Here is a 12,403-nt window from a genome sequence, read left to right as displayed (position 1 = left end):
TCGGTTCAGGTGGCGGTAATCAACGCAGAAGCGCCACGTGTCATCTTTCTTTTTCACAAGCATGGCCGGCGATGCCCAATGACTCCACGAGGGCTCAGCAATGCCTTGTTTACTTTCTGCCGAATAACTTGTCGCTCTGCCGTGGACACGCGATACGGTCGGCGGTAAATGGGAACAGCATCACCAGTGTTTATCTGATGCTTAACAAGGGACGTCTAACCAAGTGGTCCATTGTCAGTGTCAAAGATTTCGCGGTAGGAAAGCAAAATTTCATATAGGACGGCAGCTTGGTCAGGTGCGTGGTCCGGAGTGACCATGGGCCGTAATGGGCTGTCGAGGTTCAAGGCAACCTGCGGGTAATCAGGAGGATGTGGGGACACGTAGGCTGCAAAAGCATTGACGTGGTCGTCTGTCACTGACCGGAGCGTGGCTTGGCTGTGGCTTCAGGTGACATTTGCTTCGTCAAGCCAAAATTGATAACGGGGAAACACATCCGATTAGCAGCAAGGGCTACGACGTAGTGTGGCGCAGAGATGTCGCGCGCCAGGACGATATCACGAATAGTTGCGACGACATAGTCGCCATCAGGCACGGTTGCCGTTGAGGCCAATTCGATGAAGGTTAGTGCTTCTGGAGGTAAATGAACAAACGCTGTAGTGCAGAGGGTGTTCGGTTGTTCGGGGCGAACGTCTGAAAGAAGAGGAAGCTCGAGGCACATCGTACCGGTGGCACAGTCGATGAGGGCAGAATGTGTCGTCAGAAAGTCGAGCCCGAAGACTAGGTCGCGAGAGCAACGGGTCACCGCGGGGAACACGACCGGAACTTGGCGGCGAGAAATTCCTACGCGAGCAGTGCACATACCCCTGACGGCCACAGTGGCTCCGTTGGCGACGCGTACGGCTCGAGTGATGGCAGGCTAAGAACTTAGTAGTGGCCACGACATAGGTTAGCGCTCATTATGGAAACTTGGGCTCCCGTAGCAATTAATGCCGTCAACGAAACACCATCTACGTCTACTTCAATTAGGTTCGTGCTGGTGAGGAGCGTAAACAAAGAATTTGGACAGGACGAACGTCATGCAGCACTACCTCCAAGAGCTGCATGGCCTAGTTTTTCCGTCCGTTGGTTTGGCGAGGAAAAGCGGCGAGGCTGGGGGGGGGGGAGGGGTGACGGGGAGCGACGGCGTTGAAGCGACGGCGATCGCACGGAGCAGCGGCTGTGAGGTGCATCAGAAGTAGGGTAGAGATGGCGAGGTGAATAACGGCGAGCGTCGGCGTATGGACGAGGAGCAGGGAATGAGCTCCAGTTCGGCGGCATCCAGGTGGTGCGGCAGTGGCGGGATACATGACCAACGCGGTGGCAGCGGAAGCACATCGGTCTGTCGTCTGGGGTTCGGCATTCAGCAGGATTGCGTCGTCTGGGAGCGAAATACTAATCATTACAGGTTGTAGACATGGGAATCGGTGCCGAATCAGGTCGGGAGACAGAGCAGGCGGTAGGGATGCCAAGTTTTGCAATTTTTTGCCGCACAACTGCTTGAATAACGGAAATAGTGGGGTCGCTTGGTCAAAGGTAGCGTCAGGAGGTCCTGGATGAAGGGGGGCGAGACTTGCCGCTTCAATCTCACGGCGAACGAAACGTGTGACGTTCTCTTGAAATTGTCGTGTGGCAGTAAGAGTGGAGAAAGAGGACGTGGCAGTAGTGTTTGGGAGCCGGGAAAGCTGTTGGACGACGTGGCGGCATTCTTTGAAGATGGCGTCGACGGTAGAAACGTCGTTATAGACGAGCAAATTGAACGCGTCGTCCGTGATGCCTTTTAGGATATGGCCCACCTTGTCAACCTCGGTCATGTGCTCGTCGGCTTTCTCGCAAAGCGTGAGCACTTCCTCTATGTAGGAGACATACTATTCGGTCGACGACTGGACACGGGTGGCAAGCTTCTTTTCGCACAGCCTATTGGCGATCTGACGGGTTGCCAAATAGGTCGCGGAGCCTCTCTTGGAAAATGTCCCAGGTTGAGAGCTTGATCTCATGGGTGCGAAACCAGACACGCGGCGTCCCGTCCAGATAAAAGATCAGATTGGCATGCATGATTGTAGGGCCCCAGTGGTGGTTATGGCTAACACGCTCATACATGCTGAGCCAGTCGTCGACGTCAACTTTATTTTGGGCAGAGAATGTACCAGGATCGCGGAGACTAAAACCGTAACGTACGTTGTGGTTGGCGCCGCAGATGAAGGTGGGGACGAAGTGGTTCCATTGGAAGCCACGCCTGAGAAGACGACGGTGCGGCCGCTTCGGAGCTCCGTTACGAGGACGGGGAATGTTCCACCTCCACTACAATGTTACGCGAAGCACGAGGCATTAAGACGAGCAACTATTTACAGGTTATATTTACAACAGTTGTTGTAGCACTCACGGGTTAGATTCACAGAGCGAGCCCAGTTCGTTCTTCCTCCTCTTTTCTCGAGTGATGGCGCCTAGGCGCCTCGTTCGAACACTCAAATACCACGCGCGTGTAGCGACAACAACAACGATAATAATAATAATAATAACAATAATAATAATAATAATAATAATAATAATAATAATAATAATAATAATAATAATAATAATGCACATGTATTAAGCAGCAAGCATGAGAAAACATATATAATTTCTTGTACTCAACATTAAATCGAAAGTACAGGGACAAGATATGCCCAAGAATGTGCTCGCCGAGTCTTCTGGGATATCACAAGTGCTTCTTATCAAGGAAATGAGAGTAATTACGAAGAGAGTCGATACAGGACTCTGTCCTGAGGGCGACAGTTGATCCAACTGTTCCCACAAGGGAAGGCGGCACGCGTGCACGCCTAATTTTTAGATCATATGTTGACATTCTTTTATCTGTTGATGGCCTACATTTTCGACCACACACAACAATACTTGCCATTTTTCTCCTGTGAATAAGAATGGAAATCTCATCTCACATATATCCGTCAAGCCACTTTTTTTCAGCGCCTTCGACAACACGTGACCTGATGACCAGTGATATGAAATAGTTTTATTGTGATTGCGATAGTATACGGACGTTCGAGGCACACGGGGAGGACGAGGTCAAGCGGCGCTTGGACGCCAAGTACCTGCCGACCACCCCCACGAAAAGACGCCCGGATTACCAAGGCAACGAAAATGAGACGCTAGATCGAGACATCCAGACGTGGGAAGTCAGAGTTGCCCTGCAGGATCTCAATGGCAGGTCCGCCGCGATTCCCGATCGAGTGACCAACAGAGTGCTCAAAAAAGTCAACGAAGCGGGCATGGAAATGCTCACAAACTTCTACAACAAGTGCTGGCAAGAAGGAAGGCTGCCCAAGCAATGGAAAGCAGCCAAGACGATCCTAATCCCCATGCCTGGCAAGCCGCTCAACATAGAGATCCTTAGGCCGATCTCGCTCACTTCGTGCGTGGGAAAGGGCCTCGAGCACGTTCTCATGAACAGGTGGCAGCGTTACCTGGAAGAATCGGAGCTCTACCGAAATTCCATCATCGGGTTTCGGAAGAAGCTCGGGACGCAAGACGCGATGATCTTACTGAAGAACGAGATTATCGACGATACGATGGGCACCAAGGACAACAGAGCCATACTCGGGCTTGACTTGCAGAGTGCCTTCAATAAAGTGAGGCACTCGGCTATCCTGGCCCAAGTATCCAGGCTAAACATGGGCAGGAGGACATACCAGTACATAAAATACTTCCAGACGGAACAGACCACCGCAATCTGCGCTGGAGACCTCCAGCTCGAACAGAAGAAGCTGGGCAGCGTCGCAAATCCACAGGGCTCGGTGATCTCTCCGCTACTCTTCAACCTCGTGATGATCGTGGTGGCCAACCTCCTAGAAAGAGTAGCGGGAGTCCAGCACACCATTTACGCGGACGACGTTACGCTATGGGTACCGGGAGGAAGCGACGGACACATCGAGACAACGCTGCAAGAAGCGGTCAACGCCACCGAGGAGCAGCTGGGCGGGTCTGGACTCGTTTGCTCTCCGGCCAAGTCAGAACTGCTGATGATTCCACCGACAGGAGCAGGCAGGAAAACAAAGAATATGGAAGTCAAGTACGAGCGTCCCAAGATCACGGTCAAGACTGCAGGAGGACAAGTAATACCGGAGGTCGAAAAGATTCGAGGGCTCGGGCTGCTCATCCAGCGAAGCCGAGTCAACGGTGAAGCGGTTAACAAGCTCGCGGGCAAAGCGGCCGCGGCAATGAGACTCATTAAGAGGGTGTCCAACAGAAGAACGGGGATGAGAGAGGAGAGCCTGACTGGGCTCATTCAATCCTTAGTAGTTAGCCACATAACGTACGTGGCCGCCTTCCACAACTGGACGCCGAACGAACGTAACAAGATAGACGCCACCATATGCAAGGCGTATAAGGCGGCACTCGGTCTCCTCGGAAGCACGAGCACCGAAATATTCATGGCGCTAGGACTCCACAACACGCTGGACGAAATAGCCGAAGCGCAGAGAACGGCGCAACTCGAGCGTCTCTCTGAAACGAGAACCAGAAGACAGATACTGCCTGCGGGACCATGGCCTCGAGCCGAGGGAAGGCAAGCAGCAGAAAGACGTACCTATACCGGATAGCATCAACAGAAAGCTCAGGGTCTGCCCGATCCCGAGCAACGTGAACCCCGAGCACAACAAGGATCGGAGGTAGGCGAGGGCCAGGGCTCTCGTGGACCTCCACGCCAGAGAAGAAGGCGCCATCTACGTGGACGAGGCGGAGTATCGAGGGAACAGCGACGCATACGCGGCGGTGGCTGTCGGGGCATCGACGGGTGCACGAAGACCGCGGCGAGTGCCCGGACTAAAGAGGCGCACCGGACAGAGGAGGTGGCCATCGCCTTGGCCGTCTCCGACCCCGGATGCACTACAGTGTTGTGTGACTCTAGAACGGCAGTGAAGAACTACGCCAAGGGTAGGGTATGTAGTGAGGCCGCGCGCATACTCCACAAGGCCGAAGTCAACGGACGCAAAAGTGCTGTGGTGATCAAGTGGTTTCCGGCCCACATGGGCAGTGATGTGTCGGAACGCGGGAACGTGAACCACAACGAGGCGGCCAACTCGGCCGCGCGAGGACTAACCAACCGCGCAACTGCAAGCACGGCCGACTCGAAGTGTTGGTCGCGGTGAAGTGCCAAGGACATGACCACCTTCAACGATATAGTGAAGTGGTACAGACTGAACAGACAGACTATGCCGCCACCTCACCTGGGGCTTACCCGGAAGGAGGCAGTGTTATACAGACGGTCCTTGCTCACCCCGGTGCTAGCTAAGCACGTGTATCCGAGCGTGTACGCGAGTGACATGTGTAGACTGCGCGCGAAGCAGAGAGCCACCGCGGCTCACATCCTTTGGGATTGTGGCGCAAATCCGCGAGAAGCCAGCGAAAAGACGACGATCCCGCCGCAGCTAGAGGCTGCAACGAGGAGCTATGACCAAGAGACACAACTCAAGGCCATCCAGCAGGTCTCGACAGCTCTAGGGAGGCAGCGACCGCGCGAAACCGAGGAGAAGGGGGGCCGCACCCCCAGGAAGGGGGCGGCGGCCCTCTCGGACCCGCGGAAGTAGCGAGGAGCCAAGGTCTCGAGGAGCACAACGCACGAGACTGACGTAGAGGCCGCGTCGGGGTAAAAGCTTGTCCTCCCTGCGTGGAGGGAGCCTAACCAATTCTGCAGGCATTTTCAATAAAGTTGTTCTCTCTCTCTCTCTATTTTCGTAGGCCGCCGTTCCCGAAAGTAGTGCAGGCTAACACAAAAGTGAAAACAGAACACTGGTACTGGCACCGCCGGTACCATCGGTCCCACCGCCCCATGCAAGTCTGGTCACTGGGTCTGTGGTAAGGAAGGCGCCGCTCAAAGCACATGGCGCAACACAAAGCCACAAATGAACACCTACAAAAGCATGTTAAACGCATATGTTGGCAGCAGCCGCGTTTGGTTCTTCACAAATGATTTTATGAATAAATTATTAATTAAGTGATCCCCCAAGCAGCGGCAGACATTATGTCTTCTATCTGCTCAATGCAGCCGGGTACTTCATGCAATGAATTTCCCGCCACACAGATTCGAAATGTTTTTGTGACCTGTATATAGATGAATGAGCGAAGGCCCCCTAAAATATCCCCTATCAGAAGTCGCCAAGTGTAGATTATGCGAACACACATAGACATAGACACACAAACGTACACGCACACGCAAACGTAGGCGCGTAGGCGCGGCCGCGCATAAACACCCAAACGCACACACGCGCGCGCACACCGATACAGAAGTTGAAGGATTCCTTCGTATTCTTTTTGAAGTCAACGAAAATAAAATGCGTCAGGACGAGATGAGTTGATCGAAAGGAAAAGAAAACAAATGAAAAATGGACAGGTCACCCGACCTAAACTTGGAAGAAGCACCGGAAAACATAAAGAAAAATAAAATGATCCGTCGGACTTTACTCCGAGTTTGCTTTGGCTAAAGCATATACGACTGGTCGCCGCTGGATACAGCAGGCGAATGATATCGACTGCTGGGCCCTGCTAGGAAGGAAAACAATGTGAAAGTGAACCAAACAAGCAAAGAAACAAATAAACACCACGTTACCGGACGACCTACGATCAAGAAGACAGACCCTTTTGCAGTCTAGAAAGCCGCTTTCTTGCTTAGAATTGGAGACATGTCGAAGCAGTAAAGGAGCAAGCTAAGGGGAATTTCCTATTCGGCAAAGACACCGACTTGAGTACTTTCGAAGTGAACAAACTCCGGTGTAGAATCAAGAATGGGGCGAGGTGTGTACACAGGTGACAGGGCAATGTCATTTCGCCTACAAGAAAACTGTCTTCGCAGAGCATCTTTTAACGAAAGCAAATACAAAAAACGAACTAGCGAACCAGCTTCACGTGCTTTTCTGCTCATTCAGTGGACCACTCGGCGGATGCCGTGCCGAGTTGAATGAAACAGTGCACCCTATAACAATCACGTTCCTAATCGGAGCACCGGCGCGTGATTACATGACCGAGTTGGCTAAACTGCGTATTGCGAAAGTTGTTGTTCCGCTCTTATCCGCTCTAGTGACCCCATGTATCTTCCGAAGGCCCGGAAACTCCATGAAATACGTCAGCGTAAAATGAGCGAAAGAGCAAACATGAAAACAGCTGACAAATAGACATTTGGCCGTAGACGGCGCATTTTTTTTCACTTCGCCGGCGCCTCAGAACCTTTTAAGATCACCTCCTGAAGTAATGGGAGATAAAGATATGATAAGAAAGTCTTTCTGAAGAGATATTTTCCGGAATGTAAATGAAGATCGCGCGAGTATATGCGCAAGTCTCTCTCACTCTCGTTTGTACCCTTGCTCACCTTTTTTGGCGCGGGCGAATAAAGTATAAAACGAATTCCGAGTGCCAGCAGCATGCCTCCTAAACTCAATCACTTTCCCTCTTCACCCATTTTTTATAAACATGTTATCCTTCTTGATTTCAGTACGCCTCTCTGCTCTGCGCCTTGGAACGATGTGTCTTCTGCAAGAGACAGCAGGTTTGGCGTTAATTTCCAGCGCGAGTATTTATTTTACTTTCTGTCTGACAGGCCGTGACAGGCTTCTAACCAAGCGCGAGCGGGGAACGCCATCCGCGCCGTCGAGGTGGAGGCCCTCGCGCGTGAAGCTCAGGAGTCAGGCGTTGCTTACGTCAGAGCACTCCCGTGACGTCACGACGGGCTTTCCTCTCTCCGTTCTCGCCTTCCTACCCATGAGCACCAGTGAGGAGGAATCAGGGCTCACACCGTACTGTGAAAAAAAAAAAGAAAAAGAGTATTTGGTTCATTCCCTCCCTCACTTTCTTCTCTCTCTCTCTCTCTACCGCGCGCTCCCTTAGCGCTGTCAGCGCGGGAGGGCGTCTCTCGAGGTCACTCGGACTGTTGCTACGGCCACCCTCAGCGCCCGTCGAACCACGGGTCCGAACCCCGTTTGGGCGCGAATGGCTCAAACAGGGGAACACAGCAAATCGGGGATTGTGCCCGACAGCGAAAAATCCACCTTGGGGCTCCAATAAAATAATCGCTACTTCCGTTTTGCTCTTCCTTCCGCGTTTGGGCCGTCCCTAGTGTTATCGTGCCGCCGCTGGCGAGCCCGAGCTCTCGACTCGCGCCCGACTCCCCGAGTGGCGAAAAAGACATATTTGTATCGCGCTGCAGTGCCTCCTCCTTTTCTTCGCTTCTGCCTCCCCCTCCCCTTCCTTCTCCGATCCTCCTGCACTTCTATCGCGTGTTGCTTCCCCGCCTCTTCCTTCCCGATTTTGCTTCTGTGTTGCACCCTTACCCTCTGCTCCTCAAAGATCTCTCCTCCCGCCTCTCCCACACTCTTTCCCTAACATTCCCGTAGCGTAGCGCAAAGATGTGCGGAAGGCATTCCCGTGCGCTCCTTTCCGCGCTTGTTACATTTGCGCGACCTTGAATGTAGCGATCGGCGACCTTGAAACTGAAACATTGAGTAAAACAACGACTCCGCTAGCGCGCGCACCAGCGTTTTGTACGCGCGCTCCTCATTTGTTATGGAGCGCTCGTATTTGGCTTTGAGAGTCGCTGAAGCTTTCCTGTTTAAAAGTTTTGCGCGTTCACGTCATTACTGCACCCACAGAGTAATATTACCCTACGTCCTGCAGCCCTTGTTTCATCTCTGATAGCCCAGATGCACTTTAGATCGCGATCGAGTCTAATCGGGATCGAAATTTGTGGATTGAGATTCGCTTCTGTGCGGAAGCTGCCAGATGGGAGCCCATTGCGATCGAGGAGTTCGATAATGATCGCGCAAGACTCTCATTCAAAGTGGTAGGCTTGATCGGGGTATTAATTGGGACTTAGTCGAGAATCGCTCTCCTAGTGATGAACAATCTAAAGACACTATTGACACTGAATACATTGTTGCCAACGCTTTAACGCAGATGAGTGTGTGAGCCGTTCGATTGAAATAGCGCATTTGTGTGTCTCAGTACAAGACATGTTTCCTCCAGCTTAGACAGTATGCGTTGACTTTCTTGCCTATCACTCCGTTGATTCAGTTGTATTTCTCCGAATGAATTCTGTCAGGATAGCACCAAATGGGAGCAGAAATATGAAATAAAAAAAACAGTACTAAACGAACCCAGCTTAAAATTGTTGTATGGCACGCTTGGTGATTTGTAAAAGGGGAAAGTACGCTTATCTGCGTGTTTTTACCAACTATATATCGTAAAGAAATGCAAAACAATAATGTGACAAATATATTTATTGACCTTATTTGAATATAACGCTCTGCAAGTTGTCACTAACTCAATTAATCTGCAAGTAGAAGTAGTTCAGATGAAATAGACGTTTTGATATTACCACGTAGTAGTGACGGGGAAGAAAGCAACAAAACTGGGAATGACATAACTTGCGATTGATTGGACGAACTAGTGCCCTAAAAAAACTATAAAATACAAGCTACACTGAAAGAACGGCGACAGCGGTGAACACAGTCGGCGATCGTCTAAAATCTGATCAGCGGGTCAAGTGCGTCGGCTGTTATACATCAGTCGTCGAATGTTCCAGAGTAATCGCTGGGATCCGCGTATCTTTCGCAAAGCTCTACATTATTTGCGTCGCGCATACATGCAATCAGATTACACAAAGTTGGGTCCCAGACACCGGATGGAACCATCGATAACATTCCAGAAACTACCTATACATACAGGCGCGTCTTGCGCTATGCGATAACATTTGCTAGGCGGTGAAACGTGGTCGCCCGATTAAGATGAACAAGTACACGTGTCAAAATGCTCACTCGGTCATCGCCATAATTTTATTATACAGATTTTACGCACTTTAGAGCGTATATTTTAAGGCCCCTTTACAGCCACGTCACACCAACTTCACAGCAATCATAATTACACTGCAAACTCATTAGCACAGACATGGCGCTCTTTGGCCATACCTGGCCCTTGTGCCATAAAACCCCATACATCATCATCATCAAAATGCTCACTCGCGTATTTTTGTAAATGCAATGAATATGTATAATAGCGTCATAATGCGCTTCAATTTCTACCGTTTTGAGCTTGCAGGAAGGTAAATGAAATACATACATACATACATACATACATACATACATACATACATACATACATACATACATACATACATACATACATACATACATACATACATACATACATACATACATACATACATACATACATACATACATTAAATATATTAAATTATGGGGTTTGACGAGCCAAAACCACTTAATGATTATGAGGCACGCCGTAGTGGAGGACTCCGGAAATATTGACCACCTGGTGTTCTTTAACGTGCACCTAAATCTAAGTACACGGGTGTTTTCGCATTTCGACCCCATCGAAATGCGGCCGCCCTTGCCGGGTTTCGATCCTGCGACCTCGTGCTAGGCAGCCCCACACCATAGCCACTGAGCAACCAGGGTGGGTCATACATACATACATACATACATACATACATACATACATACATACATACATACATACATACATACATACATACATACATACATACATACATACATACATACATCATCATCATCATCGTCAGCCTGGTTACGCCCACTGCAGGGCAAAGGCCTCTCCCATACTTCTCCAACAACCCCGGTCATGTACTAATTGTGGCCATGCCATCCCTGCAAACTTCTTAATCTCATCCGCCCACCTAACTTTCTGCCGCCCTCTGCTACGCTTCCCTTCCCTTGGTATCCAGTCCGTAACACTTAATGACCATCGGTTATCTTCCCTCCTCATTATATGTCCTGCCCATGCCCATTTCTTTTTCTTGATTTCAACTAAGATGTCATTAACTAAGATGTCACGTTTGTTCCCTCACCCAATCTGCTCTTTTCTTATCCCTTAATGTTACGCCTATCATCCTTCTTTCCATAGCTCGTTGTGTCGTCCTCAATTTGAGTAGAACCCTTTTCGTAAGCCTCCAGGTTTCTGCCCCGTAGGTGAGTGCATACATACATACATACATACATACATACATACATACATACATACATACATACATACATACATACATACATACATACATACATACATACATACATACATGCATACATACATACATACATACATACATACATACATACATACATACATACATACATACATACATACATACATACATACATACATACATACATACATACATACATACATACATACATGCATACATGCATACATACATACATACATACATACATACATACATACATACATACATACATACATACATACATACATACATACATACATACATGCAAATTCGTAAGTATGCACGTGCACCCAATGCTCTAGAGGAAGCGTGAAACATTTCAATGGACGTCGCTTAGGCGGAACGCGTCACAGGTGGAAGTCTTTCATTGCGAGAAAAAGCTCTTACCTTACGCAACTCAGTGTAAATGGTACCGAAGGAGCATGAAGTTGCACCACACAGCCACCGTCAGTGCAGCTGCACTCAAAAGCAGCGGGTATGGATACCAGAGCCGCTAATGTCTGCAAGCGCTTCGCTCGATGAACTCACAGAATAAAAACAAAACAAGAACACCGTCGTTCCTGGCACGAATAGGATGCACGTATTGCGAAGTCGTGGCGCGTCCAGCGCGCGCAATAAAAAGAAGGGAAAGTCAAACGTGCTTAGTAAGTCACAACGAGTAGAAAGTGAAAGCGCTGCATCGCCGACATAGGCCGAACTATTCCTGACGTTGTTTCTGAGGGAGTTTAATCTCATGGCACTGCCATACGGGTTTGAGCTCTGTCGTCGATTAAGTTTGGTTTCCCTCTGTGCAATTTTCTCGCTTAAGTGTTTCTTCTTTTATTTTTCAGTTTGCTTCATAATGTTTGAACCATATTTACTTGTATCCAAGACAAGACTATAGCTGGCGCTGTTCTGATATTTTTTTCCATTCATGGCCAACGGGTCAAAACTGGTATGCGACATTTCTTTATGAAAAGGCAACAAGAACAAACACCTAATTTTTAACTGTCATGTAAGTGTACTTGTGCTTTTTTATTAGATGCAATGAAGAATCTAGATGCAGGTACTTAAGTTTAAGAAAATGACTGGACAAGCAGGGCTCAACGCGGCACCGCAGCCGAAGTATACATGCTATGTTTATGTTGTTGCCTTTGCATTATCTGTATCCGCAAGCGTATGAAGAAACGAGCCGTCATTCTTATGTGCAATTTCATTCCAAGATTAAGTAGCCTGGCAAAGCAGACAACCCCCCCCCCCCCATAAAAGTACAACATTATATAATTCCTGAATAGCCGGACAGGCAGTGGTAATACATTGGCTGGGCGTGTGGCTGTAGCTACGTCTGGT

At 49.4% G+C, this 12,403-nt stretch overlaps 1 pseudogene; it reads left to right on the top strand.

Moving 5' to 3' along the window:
* Positions 1-3,476: 3,476 nt before the first annotated feature.
* LOC142581987 (uncharacterized) lies at positions 3,477-5,618 on the top strand (annotated as a pseudogene).
* Positions 5,619-12,403: the final 6,785 nt, after the last annotated feature.

Source organism: Dermacentor variabilis, chromosome 5 (genome assembly GCF_050947875.1).
Source record: "Dermacentor variabilis isolate Ectoservices chromosome 5, ASM5094787v1, whole genome shotgun sequence".
In the NCBI taxonomy this organism is placed as follows: domain Eukaryota; kingdom Metazoa; phylum Arthropoda; class Arachnida; order Ixodida; family Ixodidae; genus Dermacentor; species Dermacentor variabilis.
This window is presented reverse-complemented; position numbering and strand designations above follow the sequence as displayed.